Below are 15,224 nucleotides of genomic sequence, written 5' to 3' on the forward strand. Positions count from 1 at the left end.
ATAATAAATGGATAAATTCCTAGAAACACACAATCTTCCAAGAGTGAATCATGAAGAAATAGAAAATCTCAATAGGTGGATTACTAGTAATGAAATTGAATCATTAATTTAAAAAACTCCCAACAAAATAAGTTAAGGACCAAATAGCATCACAGTTGGAATTCTACCAAACGTGTAAGGAAGAGTCAACAACTACCCCTCTGAAATAATTCTAAAAAAATTAAAGAGAAAGAAATGCTTCCAAACTCATTTTACCAGGCCAGCATTATCCTGATTCCAAAACCAGACAAATACACTCAAAAAAGAGAAAACCACAGGCCAGTATCTCTAATGAACACAGATATCTTCAATAAAATATTAGCAAACTTAATTCAACTATACATTAAAAGGATATACACCATGATAAGGTGAATTTATTCCAGGAAGGCAAGAATGGTTCAGTGCCTGCAAAATCAATCAACACGGCACTCTACAATAATGAAAGGATAGTAATCATATGATCATCTCAATAGATGCAGAAAAAATCATTTGACACAATTCAACATGCATTTATATTAAAAACCCTCAAAGTTTGAGAGCAGCAGGAGAGAAATAACCAGTTACATGTAAGCAACCCCCCAGAAGACTGTCAGTGGAGTTTTCAGCAGAAACATTAGAATCCATATATGACATGCCCACAGTTAACATCATACTCAACAGTGAGAAGCTGAAAGCTTTTCTTGCAAGATCAGGAAGTGGAAAAGGATGCCCACTCTCATCACTTTTATTCAACATAATACTGAAAGTCCTAGCTACTGAAATCTGGCAAGCAAAAAAAAAGGCATTCAAATTGAAAAAGAAGTAAAACTGTCATTATTTGCACGTGTGATACTATATATAGAAATCCCTAAAGGTCACCAAAAATGATTAGAACTAATAAGTGAATTCAGTATTCATATCTATGTGAATATTATTCAGCCCTAAAAAGTGAAATTTTTTGACTTTCAACAACATGGATGGACCTAGAGGGAATTATACTAAGTGAAATAAGTCAGAGAAAGACAATTACCTAATTATTTCACTTATATATGGAATTTAAAAACCAAAACAATGAACAAACAGAACGGAAGCCGACTTATAGATACAGAAAACGAACTAGTGGTTGCTGAAGGGGAGCGTGTTGGGTGGTTGGGTGAAGTAGGTGAAAGGAATTAGGAGTTACAAACTTTGAACTATAAAATAAATAGGTCGTGAATGTAATTTACAGCATAGGGAATATAATCAATGACATTTTAATAACTGAGTGGTGGCAGATGGTAACCAAATCTATCGTGGTAACCATTTAAAAATACGTATAAATATTGAATCACTATGATGTACACCTGAAACTAATATGCTATTGTATATCAGTTATTCTTCAATTGAAAAAAAAAAAAAAAGAAGCACTGTTGGTACTCAGAACAGCACTGGCGTGCTTAGTAGGAATAAAAGCTTTTGGAAACGCCCACAGACCTTTTTCACAAGTCTACTACATGCTTATTCACTGTATTTTTCCAGGGTGGTAGGAATTACATGACAGTAGATGAAACAAATGGACCCTCAGTACCCCGGGTACTTACCCCCGACTCTTTAATCAAAACACACTTAAGCCCCTCAATTCACGAACAAGTATTTTTCAGAACTACTGTGTACCAGGTTCTGGAGACTCAGGGCTCAGAGATTTAGGCATGAAGAAGAAAGGCCAAGTTTAGCTGCTGCAGCAATTGCCAGCTAATTGAGGGAGAGGAGCAGGAAACAGTGATGCACACCATGTAATTTCAGATGGAGATGAGCACTGCGAAGAAAGCTGAGCAGGGTGATGTAACCTAGCTACCCAGGGGCTTGGGATTACAGTGATCAGAAACATTTCCAGAGCTGTCACCGCAGCCAGTCTTCACACCTCTCTGTGACATGGAAAGGGCGTGTGTTATAATTCCCACTTGAGCTCCAGGAAGGCTGAGTGACTGCAAGAAAGTCTTAACAGCTAGTGACCGAGGGAGCCAGGATTTGGGTCTGGTTGTCTGACTCCAAACCAGGATGTTTTCTAGCATGTCATTCAGGAAATAGAAATGGTTGTGCAAATTATGGTGTGTCTGTCCCATGGAATACCATGTCATCATGACAGATGATAATTATGGAGACCAGAGATTATAACGCTAGGGAACAATGTAAAATGCAAAATTATGTGTATATCATGTAAAAATAAGAATGCCTGTGTTTACCAGGACAGGAAAGTGACACACAGAAATGAGCACAGTTTTTGTATTAGGGCTGTTTCCTTTCCTGGTTTCCTCAATTTTAATTAAAATAAGTTTGTACCCCAAATAAAGACACTGAATAAAAATTGTTTTGACGATTCAATGATAGCATATAGTAAATAGTAGTTTCTATAAAGAATTCATATATATATTTTTTTTTCACCATAAAATTTTCAGGAGTAACAAAAACATCTGTTGAAAATGAAGTTCACAGTAGGCAAAGGGCCAATTAATTGAGTCTCAAAAATGGGGGTTTATGAGAGGCCAGCTCCTAGTGGAGAAATAAGCTGGGTCAGAAGGGGAACTCGCAAGGGCTATATTCCACCTTACAAACAGATAAATACAAATGGAAGAACCTGTCTGTGCACAGAATGTCTGTCCCTTGAGGGATACACAGAGGCTATTCATCACTCTGGGTCCAGAGAACAAAAGACTCACCGGCTAGTCTCTCACTGGCCTCACTAGGAAAACTCTGGGTGCACCATGCAGTTAAAGCTCTAATGGGACACAAACAGATGGCGCATACACGTGTCATCCGAGGAGCCCTGAATACAAGGACAATTGTCAAATGTGGAACAGGGAGTGGGGAAGACACCAGACAGAGTGGCTAGTGCGGTAGCCCAGGGCTAGTCACAGACGGATGCTGTCATGCCCCCCAGGCTGACGTGCCAGGACCTTGAGGAGAGGGCTGCCCTACAGGAGATGCGACCTTTGCCATTCCCAGGAGGGGACTAGGGGATTAAATTTCTTCCCTTCCCACCCCTCCCAGTTTGCACTCTCTTACCTGTGTTCTCCGACGGCAAAAATCAGCAGGAAGCAAGAGGGCAAAGGGCCTCCTTGGTGAAGTCCTTGCTGGTCAGCCTTCCGGGGCACGGAGAAGGATGGACGGTGGGTTTAGAGGGGCAATGGGAAGATACCCAGTGCATGAGGAAGTGAGGGGGTTCACCTTGGCCCCTCCCTTCTTTACAAACTCCCCTCCCACCTCTGCCCCCACTTCCTACCACCAGGACTCAGTGTGGTGCAGAGGGAAAGCCAGGGCAGCAAGAGTCCCAAGTCCAGTGTTTACAGATGCAAAGTCCGAGTCCCTTGTGATGGAAGGACCCGGCTTCTCTGAGTCCGTGGTCTTTGTGTGCTGGTAAATTGCACGGGCTCTGGAGTCAGACTATGTGAGTTCAGATCTTGCCTCTGCAACTTATGTGATTCTGTGCCTCTTTTTTCTCCCCTTTCACTTGTCATCCAGTTCCACTTAAGAACAAAATGTTTGAAGAGTACTCTGCAAGTGTTAGCACTTTCTGTCTGTACATGGGGATTATTGCACCCAGTTCTCAGTGCTGTTAGGAGAATTAAACAAAATAAAACATACAAAACATACAAAGCTAAGATCATGAAGCACCATATGACACCGGCAATGCCACAGGCTTCCACTTCTCATTCCCTTCCTCCCTCGCTCCTTCCTTCTTTCATGTCCATTGAGCAAATAATGCTGGAGCCAGCCACTGTCCTGGGCACTGAGGAGACAGTGAAGAACGAGCAAATAAGGTCCTTGTGACCCTGGAACTCACATACAATGGGGGCTTTCAAATGATAAGCAAACGACCAATTCAATGAGCCAGGGAATGTCAAGTGGTCACGGGCGCCATGAAATAAACAGAACAGGCAACGGGGTTACAGAGGGAGAGTGGGCATTTGGGGAAGGGAAGTGCTTAGTGTGGTCAGGAAGGTTTGCCTGGAGCGGGGATTTGAGCGGAGATGTCAGTGCAGGAAAGAGTCTGGCATGGGAAGAAGAAGGCAGGTTGTAGTGGGAGGATCTAGGCTGAGGGAACAGAAGTACAAAGTTTCTAAGACAGGAGTGAGCTTGGTGTATTCAAGGCACTGAGAGAAGGCCAGAGTGTTTGGAGCCTAGCAGGGGATGAAGCGGGAGAGGGGTTAGGTGTTACCATTGTAACATGATAAGAAGAGATATGTCAGTCTCTGAACCCATTTCTTAATCTTGCTTAGACACTACCAACGTGAGCATGAGGATTAAGGGGGTACAGGAAGGCCTCCAGCACTGTTCCAAGAAGAGAGGGCTGAGATAATAAGGGAAATGCTTCCCAAGAGGGTGCCCTGGAGCAAAGACTTGAAAAGGAGAAGATGACACACACAGAAAGCTGGGGGTGGGATGTTTGCCACAGGAGGCGAGGAGCACGTGGACACGGAGGAGGAAATGCGTAGAAAGTTTTTGCAGGACAGAAATAATCTGGTCATTAGCACAGAGGGTAGGTGCTTGGAGTTGAACCAGGGAGCAGATCTGCCGGACTAAGGATGGAATCCAGGACCCCCCTCCACCGAGTCTGCCAGTGTACCTGCCTGTGGTGTAGTGGCCACCAGGTTCAGCTGAGATCTTAGACTCTGGGACAGAGTCCAATTGCGTGCCCATGGGATCTCTTAACTTCTCTTGCACCCTCAGTTGACCCTCAGAATGCAACAGTCACCATTCAGAAAAGGATAAATCATCATCACACTTCCAAACAGCAAATGAGGCTATTAGCTAATCCTGCTTGGTGGAGAGAGCCCTGGAATTTGAACCTAGTTCAGCCCCCTTTATTTAGCTTTTTGAACTTTTGCAAACCACTTAACTTCTCTAAGTCACACTTTCCTCGTTTGTAAAATGGAGACAACATTACCTACTCCCCAGGACTGTTGGAAGAATTCAGTGTCATCATGTATAAAAAGCTCTATTTCCATTCCCTCTGCCTCCACCCTTCTGTGGCCGTTTACTGTCTATAAGTAGATTCTGGAGCTTTTTGGACATCCTGTGATTGTCAGTCGAAGAGGCAGCACCAGGGAAGCTTTCTCAGGAGCAGGTTTCCTCTGGATGAAACCTGGCCAGCAAAATAAGCTGCTCTGTCCAGGATCCTTCCTGCCAGGTCAGAGATGCAAAAGCAACGTGCTTATTCTCCAAGGCAACAGCACATGCTTATGTCAACAGAAGGAAGAGGGTCAGACATTTTAAAATAGAAAACAAAGTCAAAAAGCTCAATCTGGCCAGTGAATACTGACCTCTCACAAACACTTAAACCCTCCCTCCAAGTGAAGAACTGGCCCATTTTCATAAACTCTGTTTCAGATGTGGTTTCTTCTGTCTGGGTAGCTGAGTGCCCCCCAAGAACCCACAGAACGATGGAATCCGTGATCTTCGTGGAACAAATAGTCCATGCATTTAGATGAAATATTTTTAGACTGTTAGTCTCAATTTGAATATTTGAGTGGATTCCTTGCTGCACAGAATGTTTCATTCCAACTCCGGCTCAGTGGGTCGCTAAGGTGAAAGCGTTCATGATTAATTCTGTTCATAAACATGCTGGAAAAAAAAAAAAAAAGAAAAAGGAAAAAAAAAAAAGGCACTGGTGTATATCAGCATTTTAAATGCTGTGATTTCGATTCAATTTAATTATTTCCACCCCATGGCTTTATGTTGAAGGGCTTCAAAATCAGGAGTTGCTGCTCATAAATGTAATGAGTTCAGAAACAAAGGGCTCCCAAGTGGAGGTAACATGAGAAGAGACGGAGGAACTGGAGAGGCATCCAGTGGTCCAGAGACTGCCAATCTGCTAAACTCTTCCTCAAAGCTGCCATCTCTTTACTATGAAAAATAGGACAGGTAATCTCCAAGACCTTCTCTAGCACCAAAAAAGCTCATGCTCTACAGTTGTGATAACAACACTCAGAGATCATCACTCTTGCCCTGTATTCACAGTCTGGCAGAGTTCTGGAGTGCTAGAAGGAGAAGGTGACTTGGTGTGTTCTCTACTTTTGGCTGTGACCTTGGGGGGCAGAATGAACCTCCCTGAGCAGTGCCTTCCCACCTGTACCACAGGAATCAATGGTGCATCCTCCAGCTACCTCTCAGAACTGTTGTGAGGACCGAAAATAGCACAGGGAACTACACTCCGCATCTTGTGATGACATATAATGGAAAAGAATCTGAAAAGAAAAAATATATCTGTATGTATATGTATAATGAATCACTGCTGTACACCTGAAACTAACATTGTAAATCCACTACACTTCAGTATTTTTTTTAAAAAAAGAAAGTAATGCAAAACAGCTAAGCTAAGAACAGTCCAGAGAGATAGGGATGTTGAAAGTCTCCAGATGCAAGTGTGAAGTTAGGGCTAGGGTGGAGGTGAGTTCACAAGGATGTGAGGCAGAATAGCAAATGCCGCTCTCCCTGCTGAGGCTCCCAAGTCTGACCCACCATGTCCAGCATCACCCAGCATGAGCACCTGGCTCGGCCCAGAGCAGAGCAGACTCAGTCCTGCATGGCTGGACACAGTGAAGGCAGCAGGCATGGGGGCCCAAGGGAAGACTGCATGGCCAGACCATTCCAGCATCCTGACAGCCACACAGAGCAGCAGATTCCAGGCTGCTCCCTCTTGAGGATGTGAGTTGTCCGTATGGTCTACAACTATCTGGGACCCCTGCAGTCTGTCCTCGGGGCCAGTTACCTGATTTGTTAGATTTCAACGTCAACTTCATAATCTTCTTTGCCTCCAGGTGTATCCAGGTGAGATCAGGTTTTTTACCTAGGGGTAAAAATCTCAAATGATCAAGGAGAAATGTGAAGGATGTTTGCCAAGAGAAATGTGTACTCACTCTTTTCCAGCCCTTCCCCATCTTTTCTTCCAGTTAAGAAGAGTTCTCTGTTAGGGATGTTAGTCTTTTGTGATTTAATGTGGAGGTACTGTGTTTCCTTTGGACGAGCTACATGATTAGGCATATTCTTATAAGCAGGAGTAAGAGTCTCCCCTACTTCTTATACTCTTGGGTCGGGACCACTGGGACTCTAGTTTAGCTGCAGAGTATTCCCCAGGGCAGCACTGAGACCCTCCTGTCCTTCCTCTCAGGGAAACTCTCCATCTCTGCTTACTCTGGAGTTTGGGGTGTTGTTTTTCCTTGTGGGAGGTGATGAGTCCCTTGCCCTCTCTGGACTGTCTCTCTACCCAACAAGTGAGCACTTTCCTGAATCAAAGTCTCATCTGTCATCAGCGTGGAGACTGGGTGGCGGGAATCAAAAAGCAGATTGACATCTAATTGACGTCTAGAGTCATTATCATCGGAGCAGACACTGTTGGTTGCCTTACTCAGGCTGCGTGTTTCTTCTTTGCAGGCAGAGCCCTGACGGTGTCCTGATATCCACCCTCCTCAGGATAGCCATGTGCCCAGAGAAGAGGGTCTTATCTCCAGCTCAGGGGTAACTCCTGAGTAGGGAAAGCTGGTTTCGGTGTTCCATCCTTCTTGCCTGTGATTGGTTATTATGGCATATAACCCAGTCCTGCCAATAAGATCAGGGGTCAGGGGTACCTCTGGGAAAGGTTTTCCTTGTCCTTCTGTTGGACTTTGTAATGTCTGCATGTGCTGTCTAGAATTGCAGCAGCTATCCTGTGACCATCAAGAGAACTGACCCAAGGGCAAAGCTGATATACTACAGGTGGAAAGCTGAAACAACCTTGGGTCCTTAGAGATGCGATCAAGGCCCTGAAATGCCCAACCCTGAAGCCACACTATGTTGGGATTTCCTGATTTTTAAAGCTAGGCAAGTGAGAGTTCTCTTTCATTTGCAGCCAAAGGAACTGGATCTATGCAGAAATTGACACCAAGAGAGGTTGTACACAACAAGTGGGAAATAGTGGAATATGGGATCAGTTACCTGGCCTGGCTGTGGCCAAAGGCAGTGTACCAGGTGTAGTAGGTGGTGGGACTTGAGTAGATCATGGCTCAAAGTGGCAAAGGAGTTAAATTATCAGCTGTGGTCACCTTATATGGAATGTTCACTGAAGACAAGGTTTGAGACAACTAAGTTGCAACTACCATACAACTTTATAGAAAGCCCAAAGAAGTCACATTCTATAGACCAGGATGATTGCTTATGTTTGAGCTGGACAACTTTCAGGGGAAGAATGTCCAGTTCAAATTTGTAATTCAGGTACAGGCTGAAAATCATGAATTATCTAAGTCTAATTACCTACAGTTGAAAGACTAGAACCAAACACCAAACTGGATCCCATAGATTGCTGAATTACAAAGTAATTTTGATCTCACTGCTTTACTAGATCTCATGTGAAAGTGAGGGCCTGCATTAGCAAGAAGTGAGCTCTCAGCAAAATAGGGACCTACAGGAAGAGTTGTATGATGTATTAGTTTGGGTTCTCCAGAGAAATACAGATATAAAGATGGATAGATGATAGATAGATAGATAGATAGATAGATAGATAGATAGATAGATAGAAATGGAGAGAGACAGAGAGAGAAATAGAGAGAGACAGAGACAGAGAAAGCAAGTGATTAGTTTATTATAAGGAATTGGCTCCCATGATTACAGAGGCTGAGAAGTCCTAAGGTCTGCAATCAGCAAGCTGAAGGCCCAGGAGAGCCCGTGGTGTAAGGGCTAGTCTGACTGAGGCAGGAAAACACCAAAGTCTCAGCTCAAAGACAGGCAGAGAGTGTGACTTCTCCCATACTGAGCCTTTTTGTTCTACTTAGGCCTTCAATGGATTAGATGAGGCCCACCCATAGTAGGTAGGGCAATCTGCTTTACTCAGTCTAGGAATTCAAATATTAATGTCCAGAAAAACAGCCACAGACACAACACAGAATAATGACTGACCAAATATCGGGGCACCTTCTGGCCCAGTCAAGTTGACACATAAAGTTAACCATCACAGATGATTCAGAGTCCTTTAAGTCCTCGACTTTTCCTGAACCTTCCTTGCGCTGCAAAGAAGCCCTTTCTCCCTCTCTGATGAAGCTGTTTTTTTCTCTGATACAGTCTTTGCAATGACCTAACAAGGAGCCAAGTCTCCTCTTTCCCAGTTGCACCAATGTATCCAGCCCCTGCCAGGCTCTGTGTCTATAGTCATATCCCAGGATATGTACGTGGGCCAATCACAAAGGTAAACCCGGGGAGGAGATTATTTCCACACCAAGTGGAATTGTAAGAAATTTACTCATTATTTCAACAAAATCTAGTCAAGATCGGTGGGAAGGAATTCTAAAAATACAAGATGAAGGACAGAGGAACATCATTCTACATGAGATTGGATTTGTTAATATGCATGAACCAACCAGAGATTCTGAATTCAGTATATTGGCTCAGTGTATTCTACCTATTTGCATAGCGGCATAAGAACTAGACACAACAGTGGGCCACGCTAAGTGAAAGGAAGTTGCCAGAAGTTCCTTGCTATAATGGTGAAGAAGAAGGAATTCAGAGACTTGGGGAGATAGTAATGTTAGAATGGATTTATCCAGAAAGGTTCACAAACTCACACCCTCAGTACCTGTCTCCTGAGAGAACCCAGAAACACTCCTTTCACCAGGGGATTCTACGTTGATTAGGGGTGAACATGCTTCTTGTCAAAGCAGTGTAATAACTGTTCTCTGCAGGCAAGGGGTGCTGGCTTCTATTTTCCTTGTAACGTGTGAAGTGAAGTTATACACTGAAACTTAAGTAGGGAGAAACACAGCAAGCAGTTTAGAGAGATTACAGAGGGATGTAGTCACTGTGGGAAAAGAGGAAGAGCTGATTAGAAATACATAGAATATTAGAATTGTTAGAAATAATATACCAACACTGGGAGCCTGGTTGATGTTGAAAAGATATGTTAGTGACACCAATCCACTTGATTTTGTGTGTGCACGTGTGTGTGTGTGTGTGTGTGCGCGCGCTTTCCTCATAGTACAGCAACCTAGTTACAGGAAGTGAGAAGGAGAGTAGTCATATTTATTTGTGACTGAGACTTTTCTAAATAAGAAAGTGACAAGGGAGTACCTACGAGTCAGGGGAACCCACCTTGCACTTTAAGATAAAGGTTATTTAAGAAATAAACTTACATTGTGAAATGCATACCTTTGTTTAAAACTATAAAGGAAAGCAAGAAAGTGATTACAATGAGTTAAGATAATAGTTATGTTCCGGGGGCAGAGAGACCAAGTAGGAAGGAAGAAGCAGGGTGATGCTGACCTGAACAGGGCTTCACAAGACTATTCATTTGCTAAACTGGACTATTTCATGCACTTTCCAGTAAATTATACTCCCCCATTAAACCTTTTTTGGAGGCACACACACAAACACATGCATGCACACATGCACACACACATACATACACCTCTGTTCCTAGGAGAAGAAATCCTCGGTGTTATTTTCCTGCAGAAGGCACTGTATACTGTAATGAACATCAAACACTCATCAGTATCACCTTCATATAAAGCATAGTGTTCTTCCTCAAGGCTACTTCTGACACCAGTTCTGCTGGTTGCACACAAAAGCATACTCTAGTGGATTGTCTGGTTTAAGTTAAGATTAAATCTCACAGAACCTAGAGAGAGGGGGTTGCCAGATTAATTCTTCAGAGGAACTCTCTTACATGAGCTTTTGAAAGGTTTCCTGACAGCGCGTGCAGGACGACCTCTCCCGATCAGTTTCTGGGGTGGACCTGTTTTCAGGTACTCAGCAGGAGAGAGGATCAGTCCCCTCTTGTGAAAACTGAGGCATCCTAATAGAACATCTGCCAGAACAGAAGGCCATTTTCAGTTCTGGTTGAAGAGAGCTGAGAAAGTACATGCAACCAAGGCCAAGATTTCATTCAGATAGTAATTTTGAGTCTGCTGCAATTCATATAAAAATGAAACATTGAGACCTCTCAATTCTCTACCATAAAACGTGGCTAAGGTTATTGGAGCCTAGACAAAAACACCCATAGAAAGTCTAGCCTAGGTCAGTTTAGCTTCCCGGGATGCTCTTCAAGACAAAGCAAAGGAAACTTCCATCTAAGGACATCAGTGCAGCTAGTAGCTCTGGGGTTGGGTCTGTAGGCATCTTTGTAAATGATGACTTTGGTTTGATCTAAATCCTCTCTTAATGGTGACAATCAAAGATGATGGTAAAAGATGATAAAGCCATTTCAGCATCTAAGACAGCTATTAAGTTTCTGTATCTTCTTGAAGGTACATGTGCACCCCCCCCAAATCAAATGCTTAATGGACAAATTAAAAAGAAGGTGGAACCACAGCATATCTTTCTTTTCTCCCCACTCCACCAACATTCAGTTATTAAGCACACTTAATTTTTTTTGATGGGAGTAGGGAATACATGATGGAAATTAAAGTTCTTCTTTTCTCAAGTACTGTCCTATAATTGCAGGGCAATTTGTAATTGCAAAGCTCTTCGTCAAAGCCCCATGATGTGGATGTCTGACTTCAGATCTGCAGGTTGCTTAAGCTGTGCTCCAGAAACCAACCACCCTAATCCTCAATGTCTTAAAACAGCATCGTTAGTTTACTGCTTATAGTCTACAACCATCTCAGACAACCAGTGCAAATAGGTTATCATAGACACTCAGGACTAGGCCAACAGGGACTCCATCCCAGCACCTTTTTTCATGATAACAGAGGTGAGAAAAGACCTGAGCATAGCTATCATGTACGCTCACCTTTTGTTGGTCAAAGCAAGTCATAAGGGTAAGTTTGATGTTATTGCCGTGGGGAATTATAAACATCTCCCAGACGGGCCAGAAAATGTATGTGAAAAACCATGTCCTCCTCCATGGCATCTTACAGGTAAGGAACCTGAAGCTCAGAGAGACTAAGACACTGGTCCATGGTCACCGGGGTAACGAGAAGGAAGGCTGTGTCTTTTGCATTGGGTATCACGGACTCTCACATACCTGACCTGTATTTGTTGACTTCTCCCTCCCTTCTGGAGAATGCAGGCATGCTTCCTGGTTCTTGAGTATCACTATATCTTGTGGCTTATCAAACCCTTTAATTTCAAAGTTAAAATCTTGTATTTTCTTAGACTCTCTGGGGCATACAGCGTTCATGTGGGTATTTGGCTTCATGGAGACTAGACATGTGACTCCAGTTACATAACCGAGTAGGCAACTGTCTAGTCTAATTTCAGAGAGCTCAAAAGGCTTCACTCCCCCACCCTGCTCCTTGATGCCTGAAGCTCCCCTAATAGCTACTATTATTAATAGCTCCCCTGAACTGGGGTGTTTATGTGTCAGGAATTGTGCTAAGTGCTTTACTTTTACAATCTCACTTAATCCTACAAAGTGAGGAAAAGTAATGCCCCATTGAATGGACCAGAAGCTCCCAGTTCTTTAACTTTCTCAGAGTGGTACAATGAGTGAGGGATTAAACACTGCCAAACCTGTGCTTTTGATGTCTGTGATTATTGCTTCTGCAAACAGGGACAAGACCTTACATCCCACAATCATGTAGACTTAAAATTAGATGCCGCTGGGAGACAGGCAAGGCCTTGGTCCAGTACAAAGGAAGCTCCTTGGAGGACAGTCCAGTTTTAAAAGGGGGAAGATTGAAGGAAGGCTGAGGGAGGAATGCTATCCAGTAGGAGCAGGAAAGAAGTTCCCTGTAATAATTTCCTAACAAAGTAACAAAGGACCACAAACTGTGCAGCTTCCACAGCAGAAGTGCATTGTCTCAGCTCTGGAGGTTGGAAGTGTGAGATCAAAGTGTCGGCAGCGTTGGAGGGCTGAGAGGTGGAATCTGCTCCCACCAGCCTCAGTCGTTAGTTCCTTGGCTTGCAGGCGGTGTTCTCATTGTGCCTCTTCATGCTGTCTCCCTTCTATGCATGTCTGTGTCCAATTGTCCCCTTTTTGTAAGGGCACCAGTCTTATTGGATTAGGGACCCCCCTGCTCTAGCTTGGCCTCATGAACGAATCCCGTCCACAACAACCTTATTTTTACAAATAAGGTCAGACTCTGAGTTACTCCATTAGGGCTTCAGTATTTGAAGGCAACACAATTCAACCCCTAATAGTCCCCAGTGAGGGACCCTCACCCCTCTACAGATTTTCCTCCACGAGTTGCATCATGCTAAACCCACTGTAAGCTGAACATATTGTCAGTCAAGAATGCACTTAATGTACCTAAGCTATCAAACAGCATAGTTAAGCCTCACCTACTGTACATGTGCTCAGGACACTTACATTCGCCTGTGGTGGGGCAGAATCATCTAACACAAAGCCTATTTTATAATGAAGCATTGACTATCTCATGTAATTTGTGGAATATGTACTAAAACTGAGAACCAATAGCTGTAAGTGTATCAGTCGTGTCCCTCTCGTGATGGTGTGGCTAACTGGGAGCCATGGTCTGGAAAAAGATCAAAATTCAAAGCGCAGATTCTACTGAATGCGCACTGCTTCCCCACTACAGTAAAGGGGAAAAATCTAAGTCAAATCACTGTAGGTCAGGGGGTTTTATCAGTGGAAGAGGTCGCTGCTGCTAGAGCTTCTCCGGTGGCTGCCTGGAAGAGCAGGTGACCTGTCCACTGAAATAAAATGCACAACCTACAAGTTGAGAATTAAGTTTTATTTGGCGAACATTTCTGAGGACTTAAGCCCAGGGTGATAGCCTCCCAGATTGCTCTGAGAGACTGCTTCAAAGTGGCAAGGCAGAAGCCAGGATATATGAATTTCTGCAACAAAGACCAGGTAGTTGGAACATCAAAAGATTACTGTTAATTAAAGAAAACCAGGCATCTCAAGTTAAGGAATTAACTTTTTTCTATGCATGGGAAGGTACAGAGGTCTGGGGTCACTGAAATCACTCCTTTGATAGGCCCCTCGCTATCCAGGGCCAGTAGCTGGTTCTTTCACATCCTGAGTTCCCTCAGGGTTCACCACTGGGGGTGGTGGCAGAGGCTGGGCTTGGCTGCCTGCTTGTCTGCATCCTAAGTTCCCTCCACTCACTGTCGGGGGTGGCGGTAGAGGCTGATGACTTGATGGCCACAACATTCTTTGTTTATTGATATGGCTTGCAGTATTTTTTACTCACAGAGCCAACCCAGGAAAATGAGGGGTTGCTGATGCCCGGAGGGGTAGATTCTGACCAGGGAGAGGCCTGGAATTAGAGACCCCTCTTGATTTTGAGGACTTGGAAGCAACCAACACAAGCCACTGAAGAACCACATGGTTCTGAAAATCAGGCAAGCGTGTGCATCTGGAGAATAAAACAGAATCACACAAACTTCCCAAAGTGCCCCGTTCTACCCACTGGGCCCTGCCTCCCTCTCCTGCTCCCCCAGGGCTTACCCTCTTGCAGGAGCCGCAGTTCATAAACTTTTGCCTCAGGCTCTGTTTCTGTAGGAGCCTAGGATCAGTAGTCTGCACTGCAGGGAAAAAGGCATTTTTTTCTAGAATGTTGTCCTATTTTTTATAGCTATTTTGTGCCATTTTAAAATTGGCCCTCCCCTCTTAGCCATGGTCTCTCATTCCCCCAAATAATTGCTTTTACGTTTTATTTCAGATAATTCACTGAGTGGGAAATCAAAGATACGATAGTTAGGCAGCACATTAGTATTCACGGAGGGCTTTTTTGTGCTTCTCATTACAGAATATATTTTCTTGCTGAGAATCTCCCATCCTGCTCCCCAAAGGTGGCATTATTTTGAAGCTATGGTGAGTAGAGATAAAGAACTGAGAAAAAATTTTCCTGAGCTGGATTGTGCACCTCCGCGTCCTTCCTGGCCTTCGTCTCTCAGATGCCTTCCAAATACATAAGACACTGAAGGACAGATCACTTAAAGAGTGCAGCTGACCTCGTTGGGCTCAGAGGGTCTCATAGACAGTGGCACGTGCCGAAGCAGTTTCAGCTGCTCCCTCTGAAGGTTCTTGGTCAAAGTGTCATGAGTGTGACTTGCACGTACCTGCCATGCCCAGGCATGTGGGGCCAGATGCAACCCCTCTGGCTGGTGTGGTTTCTGATGGATGGGCGGGTGGTATGGGGGGCTTAAACCCCATAAATAAGGAGTGACCGCCAACAACCATTTCATCTCTGGGCCGCAGGTTCTTCATCCTGCTCAGATGGGCAGGAGGAGTGTGGATGGCCTTTAAGGCATTTCCAGGACTAACATTCTGCAATTCTTGATTCGTATCAACT

At 44.0% G+C, this 15,224-nt stretch overlaps 1 long non-coding RNA gene across 2 annotated transcripts in view; it reads left to right on the top strand.

The window, feature by feature from the left end:
* Window positions 1–15,224, top strand: part of LOC123612536 (uncharacterized) — a 143,412-nt gene that overhangs the window by 112,661 nt on the left and 15,527 nt on the right. The window contains exon 2 of one of the 2 annotated variants that reach the window (XR_012503779.1): window positions 14,679–14,743. The exons of the other annotated variant lie outside the window; for it this stretch is intronic. This is a non-coding gene — a long non-coding RNA (uncharacterized LOC123612536). The remainder of the gene's footprint in view (window positions 1–14,678; window positions 14,744–15,224) is intronic. 2 annotated transcript variants of the gene reach the window in all.

The sequence above is a fragment of the Camelus bactrianus genome, chromosome 33, assembly GCF_048773025.1.
Source record: "Camelus bactrianus isolate YW-2024 breed Bactrian camel chromosome 33, ASM4877302v1, whole genome shotgun sequence".
Classification (NCBI taxonomy): Eukaryota; Metazoa; Chordata; class Mammalia; order Artiodactyla; family Camelidae; genus Camelus; species Camelus bactrianus.